Genomic DNA, 16611 nt, shown 5'->3' on the forward strand with positions numbered 1-16611 from the left:
GGTTTTTTATAGCACTAAATGCCTAAATAAAGAAATTGGAGAGATTTCATACTAGGAATTTAACAGCACACCTAAAAGCTCTAGAACAAAAAGAAACACACTTACCCAAGAGAAAGAGACAGAAGAAAAATAATCAAACTGAGTGCTGAAATCAATAAAAAAAAAAACAGAAACAGAACAATGCAACAAATCAATGAAACAAAGGGTTGGTTCTCTGAGAAAAATCAACAAGATAGACAAACCCTTATCCAAACTAACTAAACGATGGATAGAGAATATATATCCAAATTAACAAAATCAGAAACAAAAAGGAAATAAAAACAGAGACCGAGGAAATCAAAAAAATCATTATGTTATACTTTAAAAAACTGTACTTTGCAAACTTGGAAAATCTAAAAGAAATAGGTAATTTTCTTGATAGATACCACTTACCAAAGTTAAATCAAGATCAGACAGACAATTTAAATAGACCTATAACCCCGTAAGGAAATAGAAGCAGTCATTAAAAGTCTCCCAACCAAAAAAAGCCCGGGCCAGATAGTTTTTACATAGAATTCTACCAGACTTTCTTTTTTTTTATTATTATTATTATTATTTTGGTTTTTCGAGACAGGGTTTCTCTGTGTAGCTTTGTGCCTCTCCTGGAACTCACTTGGTAGCCCAGGCTGGCCTCGAACTCACAGAGATCCGCCTGCCTCTGCCTCCCGAGTGCTGGGATTAAAGGCGTGCGCCACCACTGCCCGGCCTCTACCAGACTTTCAAAGAAGAGTTAATGCCAATCCTCCTCAAATTATTCCACAAATAGAAACAAAAGTAACATTACCAAATTTATTTTGAGACCATAGTCACCCTGATATCCAAACCATATAAGACTCAACAAAGAAAGGAAATTACAGACCAATTTTCCTCATGAACATGATGCAAAAATACTCATTAAAATGCTTGGAAACCAAATCCAAGAATACATCAAAAAGATCACCCACCATGATCAAGTAGGCTTCATCCCAGAAATGCAGGGATGGTTCAACATACAAAAATCAGTCAATGTAATCCACCATATAAACACACTGAAAGAAAAAATAAAACCCACACAATCATCTCATTAGATGCAGAAAGGACCTTTGACAAAGTCTAACACCTCTTCATGATAAAAGTCCTAGAGAGATTGGAGACTCAAGGTTCATACCTAAACATAATAAAGGCAATTTATAGCCTACAGTCAACATCAACTTAAATGGAGAGAAACTCAAAGCAGTCACTAAAATCAGGAACAAGACAAGGTTGTCTACTCTCTCCATATCTAGTCAATATAGTACTTGAAGTTTTAGCTAGAGTAGTAAGACAACTGAAAGAAATCAGAGGGATACAAATTGTAAAGGAAGAAGTCAAATTATCACTATTTGCAGGTGATATGATAATATACATAAGTGACCCTAAAGATTCCACCAGGGACTCCTACAGCTGAGAAACAGTTTCAAGTCAAGTGGCTGGATACAAGATTAACTTTAAAAAAAAATCAGGTGTCCTCCTATATACAAATGACAAATGGACTGAGAAAGAAATTAGGGAAACAACACCTTCCACAGTAGCCTCAAATAACATAAAATACCCTGGGGTAACTCTAACCAAGCAAGTGATTAAAATTCTGTCTTTGAAGACAGAAACTGAAGATGGCAGAAGATGGAAAGATCTCCCATGCTCATGGATTGGTAGGACTAACAGTAAAAAATGTTACCACCACCCTACGTAAAGTAATCTACAGATTCAGTGCAGTCCCCATCAAAATTCCAACACAGTTCTTTACAGACCTTGAAAGGACAATACTCAACTTCATATGGAAAATCAAAAAGGCCAGGATGGCTAAAACAATCCTGAACAATACAAGAACTGCTGGAGGTATCACCATCCCTGATTTCAAGTTGTACTACAGAGCCATAGTCATGAAAACCTCATGGTATTGGTACAGAAACAGACACGTTAATCAATGGAATTGAATTGAAGACCCAGACATAAACCCTTACACTTATGGACACCTGATTTTTGATAAAGAAGCCAGAAATACACAAAGGAAAATAAGGTCTCTTTCTCTTTATAAAGCCACTAATCCCATTTTAGGGGCTCCACCCTCATGATCTGATCTAATCCTATTTACTTTTCAAAGACCTTCTTGTAAATTTCATCAACATGAATTTGGGGATTAATTTTCCAACATATGAATTGGGAGAGGGGACACATTCAAACCATGATAGCAAACAAAGGAAGCCTTTCTAGTAAAACAGCATTTCAGAGAGTCCTAAGTATTTTTGATAAAGAAGCCATAAATACACAATGGAATAAAGAAAGCATCTTCAACCAATGGTGCTGGTCTAACTGGATGTCAGCATTTAGAAGAATGAAAATTGATCCTTATCTATCATCCTGCACAAAATTCAAGTCCAAGTGGATCAAAGCCTCAATATAAAACCAGATACACTGAACTGAACAGAAGAGAAAGTGGACAATAGCCTTGAACTTATTGGCACAGGAGACAACTTCTAAATAGAGCACCAATAGCGCAGGTACTAAGAACAACAATCAATAATTGAGACCTCATGAAACTGAAAAGTTTCTGTAAGGCAAGAAACATTGTCCATCAATAGGACAAAATGGCAGCCTAAAGAATGGAAAAAGATTTTCACCAACCCCACATCAGACAGAGTACTAATATTTAAAATATATAAAGAACTCAAGAAACATAAAAAACCCAAATAATCCAATTTAAAAATGGGGTACAGGGCTGAATAAAATTCTCAACAGAAGAATCTCAAATGGCTGAAAAACACAGGCAGTGGTGGCACACATCTTTAATCCTGGGCAGAGGCAGGTGGATCTCTACGAGTTTGAAGCCAGCCTGGTCTACAAAGTAAGTAAGTCCCAAGACAGCCAGGGCAACACAGAGAAACCCTGTCTCAAAAATCAAAACAACAACAACAAAACAAAAACCAACCAAACAATAAAAAATGTTCAACATCCTTAGCCATTGGGAAGAGTAAATCAACAACTCAGATTCCATCTTACACCTGTCAGAATGGCTAAGATCAAAACCACAAGTGACAGCTCATGCTGGCAAGGATGTGGAGCATATGGGAGTACAAATTAGTACGGTCACTATGGAAATCAGTATGGCGATTCCTCAGAAAATTGGGAATCCATCTACTTCAAGTCCCAGCTATACAATGTTCATTGTGGCTTTATTTATAATAGCCAGAAGCTGGAAACAACCGAGATGTCTCCCAACCAAATAATGGATGAAGAAAATGTGGTGATTTACATAATGGAGTATTACTCAGCTGTTAAAAACAGTGACATAATGAATGCAGGCAAATGGATGGAACTAGAAATGATCATCACGAGTGAGGTAACTCAGACCCAGAAAGAAAAACATGGTATGTACTCCCTTATAAGTGGACATTATCTGTTAAGTAAAGGACAATCATGCTACAATCCACAGACCCAGAGAAGCTAAGTAACATGGAGGGGTCAAGGGGGAAACACATGATCTCCCCGGAAAGGGGAAACGGAACAGATCGTGGTTGGACTAGGGGCAGGTGGGGATGAGAACAGGAGGGATTAGGCCGGAAGTGGGAGGGACAGAGTGAGAGTGAACTGGGAGAGATGACTGGAACTGGGGGGGCCTCTGGGAGGGGTGGTGTAGAAACCTAGTTCAGTGAAACTACCTGGAATCTATGAGAATGACCCTAGCAAAGTTCCCTAGTAATAAGGTATACAGAACCAGAACTGGCCATCTTCTATAACCAGGAAAGGCTCCTAGCAGTGTGGCTGGGACATCAACCCAGCCACAAAATCTTCAACCTACAATCTGTCCTGCCTGCAAGATGTTCTGGGGCAATGGCAGCACAGAATTTGTGGGAGTGGCCAACCCATAACTGTTCCAACTTGTGGCCCATGCCATGAGAGGGAGCCCACACCTGACACTGCCTGGCTAGCCAGGAATCAGAGGCAGGACAGCCCAGAGACTCAGATCAGAACCAAATACAACTGAATGAAAGGATTCCTAATGCTATTCTGCTGCTCATAGACTGGAGCCTAGCATAATCATCTTCAGAGAGGCATCGTCCAGCAACTGATGGGAACAGATGCAGAAACCCATAGCCAAACACTAGTCAGAGCCAGGGGAATCCCTCAGAAGAGGGGAGGAAGGATTGTAGGAGCCAGAGGGGTCGAGGACACCATGAGAACATGGACCACAGAACTAAGCAGGGCTCATGGGGCTCACAGAGACTGAAGTGACAACCATGGACCCTGTAGGGTGTAGTGGGTAGCCATTCCAACTTGGTTCTGGAAGTTCCAACCCCCATTGAGACTCTGGCAACTGTCACGCCTACGAGGCGGGACGAGGGGAGGTGCCTGGGGACCCGGGAGCTGGATGGGCCAGCGCTCGCTCTGGGCGCTCTCTCGTGCCGGGACGCTGACCAATGCAGATTGACTGTGTAGAGCTCCGGAGAACACCGTTGGACTGCATTACACCTTCCCCAGACCCTGCGACCTACCCATTACTTAATTTGTGAGTTTCGCCATTAATAAATATCCTTTTAACTACGTGGAGTGGCCAAAATAATTTCTCCAATAGTAGGGGTCTGAACTAGGACCTCTGCATATACGTTAGGATTGTATAGTTTGGTGTTCTTGTGGGACTCCCAACAGTGGGAGTGGCAGGGTGTCTCTGACTCTTTTGCCTGCACTTGGGACCCTTTTCCTCCTACTAGGTTGCCACATCCAGCCATGATATGAGTTTATGCCTAGTCTTATCGTATCTTGTTAGGCCATGTTCAGTGGATATCCCTGGGAGGCCTGCTCTTTTCTTTTTAAGGAAAACAGAAGAAGGAAGGTATGGGGAGGGACTGGAAGTAGAGGGAGAGGAAACTACAGTCAGGATGTAATGTATAAGAGAAAAATAAAAGTAAAAAAAAAGTAACTAAAACTGGAGAAATGACTCCACAGTTAAGTAGTACTTCCTGCTCTTCCAGAGGACTGCAGTTTGGTTCCCAGCATCCACATCTGCAGGCTCATGTGGAACACACATACAGAGACAGGGACACTTATTTAAAAAATAAAAACAAAATAGTAATGATAAAGGGTTGCTGGGCATGGTGGTACCCACTAACCTCAGCACCCAGGAGGCAGACGCAAGATCTCTGTGTTCAAGACTAGCCTGATCTGCACAATCAATTCCAAGCCATCCAAGGCTACATAGTTGGATCCTATCTCAAAAACAAACAAAAACCAGAAAGTATTTGGCTACCTTTAAAAAGTTGATTCCAGAAAAAAAAATGCTTATTATTTATTCTTGTCAATATTTAGAATCAGGAGTTGATGTTTGAGGTTGATTCCATGCTAAACCAGTGTTCTAGAACTGGGTGATATTCCTCCTTATAAGCCATTTTTACTGTTGTTTTGTTTTTGAGACATGGTCTCCAGGCTAGCCCAGACTAGCTTAGAATTCCCAATCCTTCTGCCTCAGTTTCCCAGTGCTGGGATTACAGGTGTGCACACCCATGTTGGGCCATTAGCACTTTCTAATACTGACCATGACGGGTCTTTCTTTTTTCTGAGTACTATTGTGAATGCTTGTCTTTTCTGTGTTTGTTTAAATCAATGCAGCCAATTGCTTCAACTACCCAGCTGCTGGCCAGTCACTTTAAACTCTAACACAATTCCGTTGTTTGTTTAAAATTGTGTTATAATTACTCCATTCTCTACAGGACACATTCGTACTTCTAGCACACATGAGAGCTAAGGCTGCCTCATCAGATTCCTGTCTCAGACCTGGAACCAGGTGTTTCTCTAAGGATCCTTGATTCCTTTCAGTGAAGACTGTATTTAGAAATTAAATCCTGGAGCTAGTGAATGGCCCAGCGGGTAAGGAGTCTACTCCCAAGCTGGCAACCGGAGTTTGATCCAAGGCTCCCCATGGTAGAAACATTATTGTAACTTAGACCCACATGATAACTCCCTTGAGTTGTTCTCTGACCTCCACCTGTGTGCCATGGCATGTCTGTGCACACAACAAATGTAAGTTTTAAAAAAACTGAAATTGAAAGCTGAAGCTAGGCATAGTGAAATTACATACCCATAATGTCAGCATTTGGGAGGTAAAGACAGGATGTTCAGTAGTTCACGATCATCAATGTCCACAAAGCAATTTAAAGGTTCAGGCCAGCCTGAGCTACATGAGACCCTCTTTAAAAAAAAAAAAAAAAAAAAAAAAAGAGTGGGAGACAGAGTAGAGAAAGAAAAAGAGTGAGGGAGAAAGATTAAAACCTGCTTGTGGGGGTCTCACTAGTGGTAGTATTTCATTGCCTGTAGGGTCCTCTGAGGGATGAATTAAGGAGAAAAATATATGAGCTGCACTTACACATTCTGAATGATGGTGGCTAATTTATCCTACTTTGACCTCTGTTACTACAATGTGGTTATTCTTCCCAGCTGTTTTTCAAATCTGTCCCTTGCTCACAGTATATCTGCCCTAACTGTAGCTAGAGTTTTCCTGCCTGGCCCAAGGTAATAATTAGTTTTCTATGATAGTCAAACTTATAGTCACGTTTTCTAGGTATGCATTCAATTAGGTAGATAATCTTCAAACACTTCAAAGACCTACAGAATATGGCATTTAAAATGTTTTAAAAATTTAGGACTGGAGAGATGGCTCAGCAGTTAAGAGCACTGGCTGCTCTTCCAGAGGTTCTAAGTTCAGTTCCCAGCAACCACATGGTGGCTCACAACCATCTGTAATGAGATGTGGTGCGCTCTTCTGGCCTGTAAGCATGCATATAGGCAGAACACTGTATCCATAATAAATAAATAAATCTTTAAAAAAATGTTTTAAAAATTTAGACTTTCTAGACAATGAGACATGTCTGCTCCTGGCAGCACCGATTTACTTCAGAGAGGAGGATGGGCATCGAAAACACTCCATATGGAGTTTATCTTCACCTTGGCAAAAATGGCTATTTGGGCAAGAAACTTTTCTTGCCTGGACTGCTTGATCAACTGGACATGCAGGACCCATAGGAAGGTGACCACTGAACTTTGCTTGGCAAAATGGTCCTTCAGGTTCCTGCTTCACAGAGGAAACTGCCAGACATTCTTCAGGACACAGAGAGAAATGACTGAGAGACTCTAGGCCTGTGGGCTGAAGACAGATGCCCCAACTTTACAAAGGAACATGAGGTGACTGTCCAGGCTGTCAGCTGTCTCTGTCTACCCTGCAAGACTCCCGAAAGTTGCTTGCATCCTTCTCCTGTTTCTCAGGTAATAGTATATCCTTCTGGAGTCTTTGATGCGGTTGAAGACTAGATAGTTATAATTTCCTCAGTTATGATAAAAGGTGGGTTAGATATAAAGCCTTAGACTCAAAAATATAAGATAGATAGGATATCTTCTTTAATATTATAACTGTAATTCTTGCTTGATAATTGTTTTGTTATCTGTAATTTTACTATGTGAAAGTTAAAACCTTCCTTTTTGAAAAAAAGAAAAGGGGAAGTGCTGTGGGATGTTTTGTATGTTAAATGTGTTGCTCGGATTGGTTAATAAATAAAACACTGATTGGCCAGTAGCCAGGCAGGAAGTATAGGCGGGATAAGGACAGAGGAGAATTCTGGGAAGTGGAAGGCGGAGGCAGAGAGATGCTGCCAGCCACCATGATGAGAAGCAACATGTTAAGATACCGGTAAGCCACGAGCCATGTGGCAACTTAGAGATTAATAGAAATGGGTTAATTTAAGATATAAGAACAGTTAGCAAGAAGCCTGCCACGGCCATACAGTTTGTAAGCAAACTAAGCCTCTGTGTGTTTACTCAGTTGGGTCTAAGTGGCTGTGGGACTGGTGGGTTCGAGAGATTTCTCCTGACTGTGGGCCAAGCAGGACCAGGAAAACTGTAGCTACACCTAACTCTAAGCATCTCTAGCCAAATACTAAGGTGCCTCTGGGTTTTATGACATTGCATGACTTCAACTATGAATCCCACTCAAAAACAATGAAAAGCTATGCCATTAAAATGATACATAGCATCATCTAATTGCTGAGAACTGTTACAAAGCCACATGTTAACTATTTACCTAGGACATCAGCCACACTGAAATTGTTTTCCTGCTTTCTCAGTCATCACATTTTATAACTCCTGAGTCCACGACACTGTAACTGGCACTGCAGACATATAAACGAGTCTACAGTAACGAGTTCAACTCCAGTCAGAGTAGCACAGCTGCATTCGCTGTCTGCAGTTACAGGGTTGAGGACAGTGTGTAGTTCTAACCCTCTGACAGGCAGACAAATACCTGACTGCTGTGGATCAGAAACATCCATTTACACCTGACTTTTGTTTTATGAGCCCTATTTCTTCAGATGAACAAAGTATGCAATCCAAACTCCCCAAATCTCAACAGTTAGTAATCAACAGGGCCAAAATACACCAGGGTTCATCTAGTGTCCAACCTGCACCATTTCCCGCTGCCAAAATGCTTCCTAGAGAGTGATGGATGGAGTGTGCCCTGACTTCAACAAGGTTCAAGCGTTTTCCCTTCATTCCATGTGACCACCTTCCCACATAATGACTGAAAGGCTTGTCTGAGAGGGTCCAGTGATGCGATGGCAGTTAACCAGGAACCAGGGACAAGTCTACTTTGTTCAGTACTGATGAAGAAACAAAGATATTTTAGTATCAGCTGCTGATACTAAATTAGGAAAGAACAGCTGTCTCCAATTCTGGGTTTACATTAGAATAGTAACACTCATCCTTGGATACATTTATTAATCAACTGGCTTGAAAAATCCTGGTGCCTGAGTCTTCTCTAAGACTTCTTGCCTCTCCTGGTGAGACCCAGGCGTCACCATTTGTTTCAACAGCTGTTCAGGTGATGCTTCTGAACAACCAAGGATGAGAGTTCAGAAATTCAGAACACAGGTCACAGTAACCAAATGACTTTGGTAAGATAGGGATTAGGAGGACAAGTTTCCTATCTTGCCCCCTTCCCCAAAATGAAACAAAAAAAGAGCAGATACAAACAACAACCTGGTCTGTAAGAATTAAGCATGGACACAGATGTCTGCAATTATCCATAGTCTGCACTGCAACAAAGACTAATCCTGTCTGACTCAGGTGAGCTGGAACACACACCTCCATGGCTTCTCAGCCCAGGCACTTCCTATTATACTGCTACTTACAGCAGCTGCTGCTAATTGAGCAGCTATCACAGAGCCACATTTGGCACATTTCTTCACACGACTTTATGAGGTAGGTCTCTGTCTTATAAACAGACAAAATGGGGTGGAAATTTTCTCGGTGATGCAATGCTTGCACCCACACAAGGCCTGGGTTCCATCTCTAAGCTCACGCTCTGACTGCTTTTGGCTCTCTAGTTTTCTAATGTTGAGACAGATTGTCATTATGCAGTCCTAGTTGGCCAGGAACTTATAGTGATCCCCTGCCTCTGCCTCTCAAGTCTGGAACCACAGTCATGCTCCACTAGTCCAGATAACTTGCTTGTATTTCCAGTTGTGTTCAATTTATAAACCATGGATCTTTTGGGATACAGTTGCTCTGAGTACTCACAATGTACTGGGAACCAATGATCTAGTCACTGGGGAGGGAATTTTGCAGGAATGAGTATGTACAAAAGGAAGCAAAATCTTAATTCTGTGGTGTGTAAACTTTTTAGTAAATGGTCACATGTGCTACATACTTGAACCACACAACACATGCTTAACTTCAACTGTAGTTCTATACACACTAAACTTTCAGAAAACATGTCCATCCCTCTACAGGAAGTACTCTGAGACCACATCCTGACCACAGAGAGTCAAGGAGTGAATTAACCACACTAGATAGAATGTACAAACAAAAGGAAGGTACTAGAGTACTCTTTGGGGCCACTAGAAGAAAAAATTAAAACTGGAGTAAGAAATACAGCATCTGTGTAATCCTAGGACACGGAGGGCTGAGGCAGGAGGACTGCTGAGTTCAAAGCCAACCTGGTCTACATAGTGAGTTCCAGGATAGCCTAGACTATCAAGACCCTGTCCCAAGAATAAAACAAACAATAAATCAAAGGCTTCTTGAAAGAAGTGGCAATGAGCTTGGTCTTAAGGACCTGGGGAAATTACAAGTGGCAATGGGGTGGGGACAGTGCCACATGAGAAAGCACGGGGCTTTCACAGGAAACAGGCTCATTTGGTTAAAACAGGCACAAACACATTGGTGGGAGAGGAGCTGGGAATGACTGAGAAGCCCAGCCGGCACAGGGACTTCCTGGTTATGAGGAGGAGACCGTCCTCCAGGCACTGTGGTCTGCTCTGCGTGCCAAAGAGAAGGCTTTCCATCGTAGGAAAGGAAAGGAAGGGGCAGAGCTTTAGGATGGAGAGAAGGGAAAGGAGAGGCAGACGCTTAAATTCTCTGGTTCTGACGGAGGGAGGTTCACCTGGAACCGGCTTCCTTGTCTTCTCCAGGGCTTCTGCTTCCTAGTTTTCCCGGACTTTGATTTCTTTTTCTCTCTCCCATTGACAGTTAAAAGTGCATGTGTGTCTGTCTTTCAAACAAAAAATATTCTACTTGGTAAATAAATTCCCCACTCTTTAAGAAAGTAACATCCCGCCGGGCAGTGGTGGCGCACGCCTTTAATCCCAGCACTCGGGAGGCAGAGCTAGGCGGATCTCTGTGAGTTCGAGGCCGGCCTGGGCTACCAAGTGAGCTCCAGGAAAGGCGCAAAGCTACGCAGAGAAACCCTGTCTCAAAAAAAAAAAAAAAAAAAAAAAAAAAACAAAAAAACAAAAAAAAGAAAGTAACATCCCATGAAAAGAGTGTGTTTTCAATTAAAATTTTGCCAGTTTGGGGACAGGATGTTAGCTGGCTCCAATTTTATGCTATGTTCAAGTTCAGTTTGGTTTTGAGGAACAAGTCAAGTTTAAAAGAGACGGTAAACTCTGAGGTGACAACTCCTAATGCTCTCCAAAGAATGCCCGTTCAACAATGTAGTTCCTCTTCAATGACATAAGCCTGTCTGTCGGCCTTTACGTAAACAGACTGCAAAGTAAACCACCACTGGCTTAGCACCCAGAACCACCCTAACTGCAGTGAGGGTTAGCCATGGCTTTTCACCAGTGGGTTTTTTGTTTGTTGTTGTTGTTTAAATACGTGCAACAGCCACAGCTCCCCAGGCTCTCTGACCTTAGATGAGTCACATCCTTTGACACCTTAGTTGTTTCTTTTAACTGTGAGCTCAAAGGGTCAGACGAGGTATCATGTGTTAGTTAACCTTGTCCTTTATCAACTGTAATTCCTAGGGGTTCTATCTTGATATAAAGCTTTCCCCCCAAACTTTAAAAAAAACCCTTTTTTTGTGTGTGTGTGTGGGGGGGAGGCACTCATGCCACAGCACAAGTGTGGAATTCAGGAGACAATAAGCAAAAGTTAGTTTCTCCTTTTAACCACGAGGTTCCTGAGATCAGAACTTGGGTCGAAAGGCTTGGTGGCAGGCACCTTTCCCTGCTGAGCCATCCTGCCAGCTCCATCATCTTGAACTCTTAAGTCAAAATAGCAATTCTTTCAGTCTTCAGAGTAAGCTGTATGCTTTTTGCTGAATGAACTCCTGCCTACTAGGTCTGTGCGGCACTAAACACCACTGGGAATAAAAACTGTTCAAAGAAATGATAGCTCACACCTGTCACACTAGCTCTTGGCGGCAGAGGCAGGTGGATCTCTGAGTTTGAGCCCAGCCTGATCTACACAGTGAGTTTCAAACCAGCCAGGGCTATACAATGAGATCCCCTCTCTCACAGTGTGGGGTGCCACACTAACCATAAGCTCAAACAAAAATCTCCAAATCAAACAAAAACCCTCCAGTTAAAGACACAGTCTCTGCCTTCAGGGGCCCAAAACCTTGCTTGAAAACAAACAACCACATGTTACTGAATGACGAGTAAGATTCTGAACACAGTCTTTACTGTTTCAATAAAGAATCTGATAGAAGGGGCTAGAAAGATGGCTCAGAGGTTAAGAGCACTTACTACTCTTGCAGGGGCCTGGGTTCAGTTTCCGACACCACCAAGACAGTTCACAAATGCCTACAACTCCAGTTGTAGGGATTCTGACACACTCTTTTGGTCTCTGGGTTATGCACACACACACACACAGTACACATAAACTCACATAAGCAAACACACATACACATAAAAAACCATAACACTATAGAAAGCATCTCCAAACGCCCCTACCTCCCAGGTAATGTCAAGGATAATTTTGTGTTCAGCCCTAGAACAGAAGGTGGGAAGCTGTGTGGATCCCGAATTGGAGGTTTCATTCATATTATCATGTTAGTTTTGTTTCTGAATACAGTTCAGGTCTTAAGTGGTAGATTACGTCAAGCATTCAGCTAATATATGATATCTTAAATTCATATACTATTATAACACAGAACTCATATCTGCCAATGTTAATGTTGTAAAGGGAAGAACTTATGCTACAACATCTCTGACATCACAATTACATGTTCTGAGTCTTATCAGAACAGTGTCATAGAAAGAGGAATAACTGGTATCCATAGCAGTATCAGCAGACTGGGACAATGTAAAAAGCTGTAACCTAGCAACTGATGACTAGAGGTGTGTGGGGGAATTCTTCTAGTTCTGAAAATGCAGCCAAGAATGCAACTAATCCTACAATGGCAATGTGGAAAATCTGACTTATGTGTAGAAAGCCAGAGAATGCCAACCTCATACAACCCTCGTTCTATGATGTCTAATTTTAAATAGGAAAAGCACGTAAACACCTCACTCCTGACATCATTAATGGTATGCATGGAAAGTACCTATATGTTGTGATCAGAATGGAAAATAAATTTGCTTCAGGCTACCTACCAATCATTTCAAGCTCTATTTCCCAATACACAATTAATTTGGTGAGAAAACAGCCACCTCTGTTCTAGAGGAATTTTTTCTACACGCAAAGGAGGAAACATTACAGAGGCCCCAGGTTCACAATGTACCACATCCTGTGAGAGTGTTCTCCAAGAAGTTTCTTTCTCATCGAGATCACACGTAGACAAGAGGTTCAGAAGCAAAGGAGTCATCCAGCTCAATTTCATTTTACTAACACAGAAACTGAGACACAGAGTAAGGATTCACTCAGAATCAGAAAGAAAGGAGCACACAGGCTACCAACCCAGTTCTGTTTCCCAATCTAATACTTTCCTTTAAAATAAAAAATAATAATATTAAGGGTTACTTTCTCCTTAAACAGAACACTTTATCAAAATGAGAAATAAATTTTCATTATGAGAAAGTACCTATATGTTGTGAAATCAATGTTTTATCTGTTTTAACAGTTACCCTACTTAACATACCCGTGAATGTATTCACCTTATAAGGCAATCTGGAAAATATCCTTTGGGGGGTATGGACCAATTTCAAAAGAACTTACCTACCCATCATTATTAGAAATATTGCCTAAGTATAAAACCACCAAGTCTCCCTTTAGGATAAAATGGTGTATTTAAAAAAAACACACACACACACACACACACAACAAAGTAACAACAAATCCCCAAATCCTGTTACAACCACTGGTGCCTCAGAACCCCAGGAGCTAGAACTAGAAACATCACAGCCATCAGCCACTCAAGCACAGAAAAAGCAAAGCCCAGGACCTTCTCTGCTGACACTGATGACTGTCTGCCTCTCCACCTCTTCTCCTGGCCCAAAGCTGGCCTGTGCATCCCAGCTCCTGCAGGAACTACAGGTGGCCCTGTTCCTGAGCTCTGAACCAAGCACTAGAAGCAGGTGCCTAATTTCCAAGTATGGTCTAGAGAAATAGTCCAGGCTCCCCACTGCTATGGATCTGAGAACAACCTATGGAGAACATGGTCACAAGATAGGAGCAGGTGGCTAGGCCATTGCACTGTTACCTGAATTGCATACTGCATGCCCATCAGGGATGCCGGATTAAGTTCCTAAGACTTGGGATTTGTATGTTGCAGCAACACTGGCATTAATTTAAAAAGGCATAACTGGAGTTACTCTTCTACAAATAATGAATATAACCCGTCTTTTTTTCTTATTCAGTCTTATTTATTCCCAAAGAGGTGGCCTGTTCTAATTGTGGAGTCAACAGGAGTCCCACTGAAGAGTAAAGGGCTGGAACCACTGACTTCTGCAAGTCATTTAACTTCTCTGAGGCTCAGCTTCCTTAACTAGTGACAGGTTACTACTGACCCACAAGTCATGTTTCTTCTGTAACAGTCAGCTGAAAACTACCTCTTTCTTCCACATAAGCTATTACACAGAACTTTAGTATTTAAGACATAAAAATGCTCAGGGTGAAACTGAATGGGAACAACAGTGTCCGGCCCTCTTCAGGTATTCCTCACAACCCTTCCTGAACATTCCTGGAAATCAGTGGCTCCCGAGAACCACCAATCTTAAGCAATGGTTTTCTAAATTATGTGGAAAAATATAGGAAATCTGATAAGATGCTTCAACAAACAGAACAGGTAAAGCAATCTTACACTAATACAAAATAATTCGTTAGAATGGCTACGATCAAAAACACCAATGACAACCAATGTTGGAGAGGATGTGGAGCAAAGGGAACACTCCTCCACTGTTGGTGGGAAAGTAAACTTGTACAACCACTGTGGAAATCAGTATGGCGGTTTCTCAGAAAATTAGGACTCGAACTACCTCAAGACCCAGCCATCCCACTCTTGGGCATATACCCAAGGAATGCTGATTCATACCATAAAGATACATGCTCAGCTATGTTCATAGCAGCACTGTTTGTAATAGCCAGAACCTGGAAACAACCTAGATGCCCATCAACGGAAGAATGGATGAAAAAAATGTGGTACATATATACAATGGAGTACTACTCAGCAGAGAAAAACAATGAAAGCATGAAATTTGCAGGCAAATGGACGGAACTAGAAAAAAATCATCCTGAGTGAGGTAACCCAAACCCAGAAAGACAGTCATGGTATGTACTCACTCATAGGTGGATTCTAGATATAAAATAAAGAACAATCAGACCACAACCCATAGAACCACAGAGGCTATATATATAGCATGGAGGTCCCTAGGATGACTGTGGCTTATAATAAATTTCGGTTTTACTCAACTATTGAAAAAAAAATAGCCAAATAAATGGAAACACATGAACTATGAACCAAAGGCTGAGGGGCCCCAGCTGGATCAGGCCCTCTGAATAGGTGAGACAGTTGAATGGCTTGATCAGTTTGGGAGGCAACTAGGCAGTGGGACCAAGTCCTGTGCTCATTGCATGAGTTGGCTGTTTGAAACCTGGGGCTTATGCAGGGACACTTGGGCTCAGTCTGGGAGGAAGGGACTGGACCTGCCTGGACTGAGTCTACCAGGTTGATCGCAGTCCTTGGGGGAGGATTTGCCCTGGAGGAGGTGGGAATGGGGGTGGGCTGTGGGTAAGGGGAGGGTGTGGGAGGGGGGAGAATAGGGGAACCCGTGGCTGATATGTAGAACTGAATGGTATCGTAAAATAAAATATATATATATATATATATATATGTATATATATATATATATAAAAATAAAGCAAAAAAAATTCAAAGTTGAAACACACTTAAATTTGTAACTACAATAAAACAGTAAGATCTTTTCACAATAGTTTGAAATCAAAGGGTAAGAGGAGCGGCAGTCTTGGTAGTGACACTTGTAGACTTAATTTCAATTTTGAATACTTAACGCAGTTTTAAAAATGAAGTAGTTACAGATGCAACCGGCTTTTCCACAGTCCCGTCCCCACCCAGAGCCTTCTCTCCTTAACAAAGATGGTGAGACAGGCCACAGGCCACCATCCCTGCACAGGCAAGGGCAGCTGACGTCACAGCTGAGCTCTGCATGGTCTCACGTGTAAACAGATGTGTGGCATCAATCTCAGAGGACATGTCTGCTTTTGTCATGTTTTTCAAAATTTTTAGAAATTTTTATATGAAAAGTCACCGGTCCTGATAGGTTAGATAGTCTTACCTCTAGACTGTGTAACATAGCTCTGGATTGTTGCCCCAGACCCCAATGAAGAGAGATGGCAAAGATGGGATCAGTAGGCCAGAAAATTACCCATTTTTCTAATGACGGTGTTTAATTCATCCAAAGCATTTTCAGTGTGGCAAATCTTTTATGACTGGAACCAGGGGCCTGGTGGCACAGATAACAAAACGGTTCCATTTGCTGATAACGTCACCTGTTACCGGCCGGTAACCCTTCCCACCGTCTCCAACCCAGCTGACAGGCCCGAAAGCTGCAGGCCCCCCCTCACAGCGCCCGGCCGCCGTTTAACTGTGCTCCCCCCTCCGACGACGTAGTTCACTACGTTCCTACAGGGGCTGAGGAAAGCCAACTTCCACTCTCAACAACAGAAAACGCTAGTTCACTGGGTCACATCCAGCAACACCATGCTATCTATACCCATACAAAAATCATCTGACTCTTGAGTCACACAACCTCCAACTTTTAGGCTTAATATGCTAAAACCAAGGCTCTCTTTTTCTTAAAAAACAAAGTTAGCTGTATACAGCTATGTCCAATA

At 42.0% G+C, this 16611-nt stretch overlaps 1 protein-coding gene across 6 annotated transcripts in view; it reads right to left on the reverse strand.

Moving 5' to 3' along the window:
* The window catches only part of Bicdl1 (BICD family like cargo adaptor 1), a 106264-nt gene that overhangs the window by 62797 nt on the left and 26856 nt on the right, over positions 1–16611 (reverse strand). The window lies entirely within an intron of this gene.

The sequence above is a fragment of the Peromyscus leucopus genome, chromosome 23 (genome assembly GCF_004664715.2).
Source record: "Peromyscus leucopus breed LL Stock chromosome 23, UCI_PerLeu_2.1, whole genome shotgun sequence".
In the NCBI taxonomy this organism is placed as follows: domain Eukaryota; kingdom Metazoa; phylum Chordata; class Mammalia; order Rodentia; family Cricetidae; genus Peromyscus; species Peromyscus leucopus.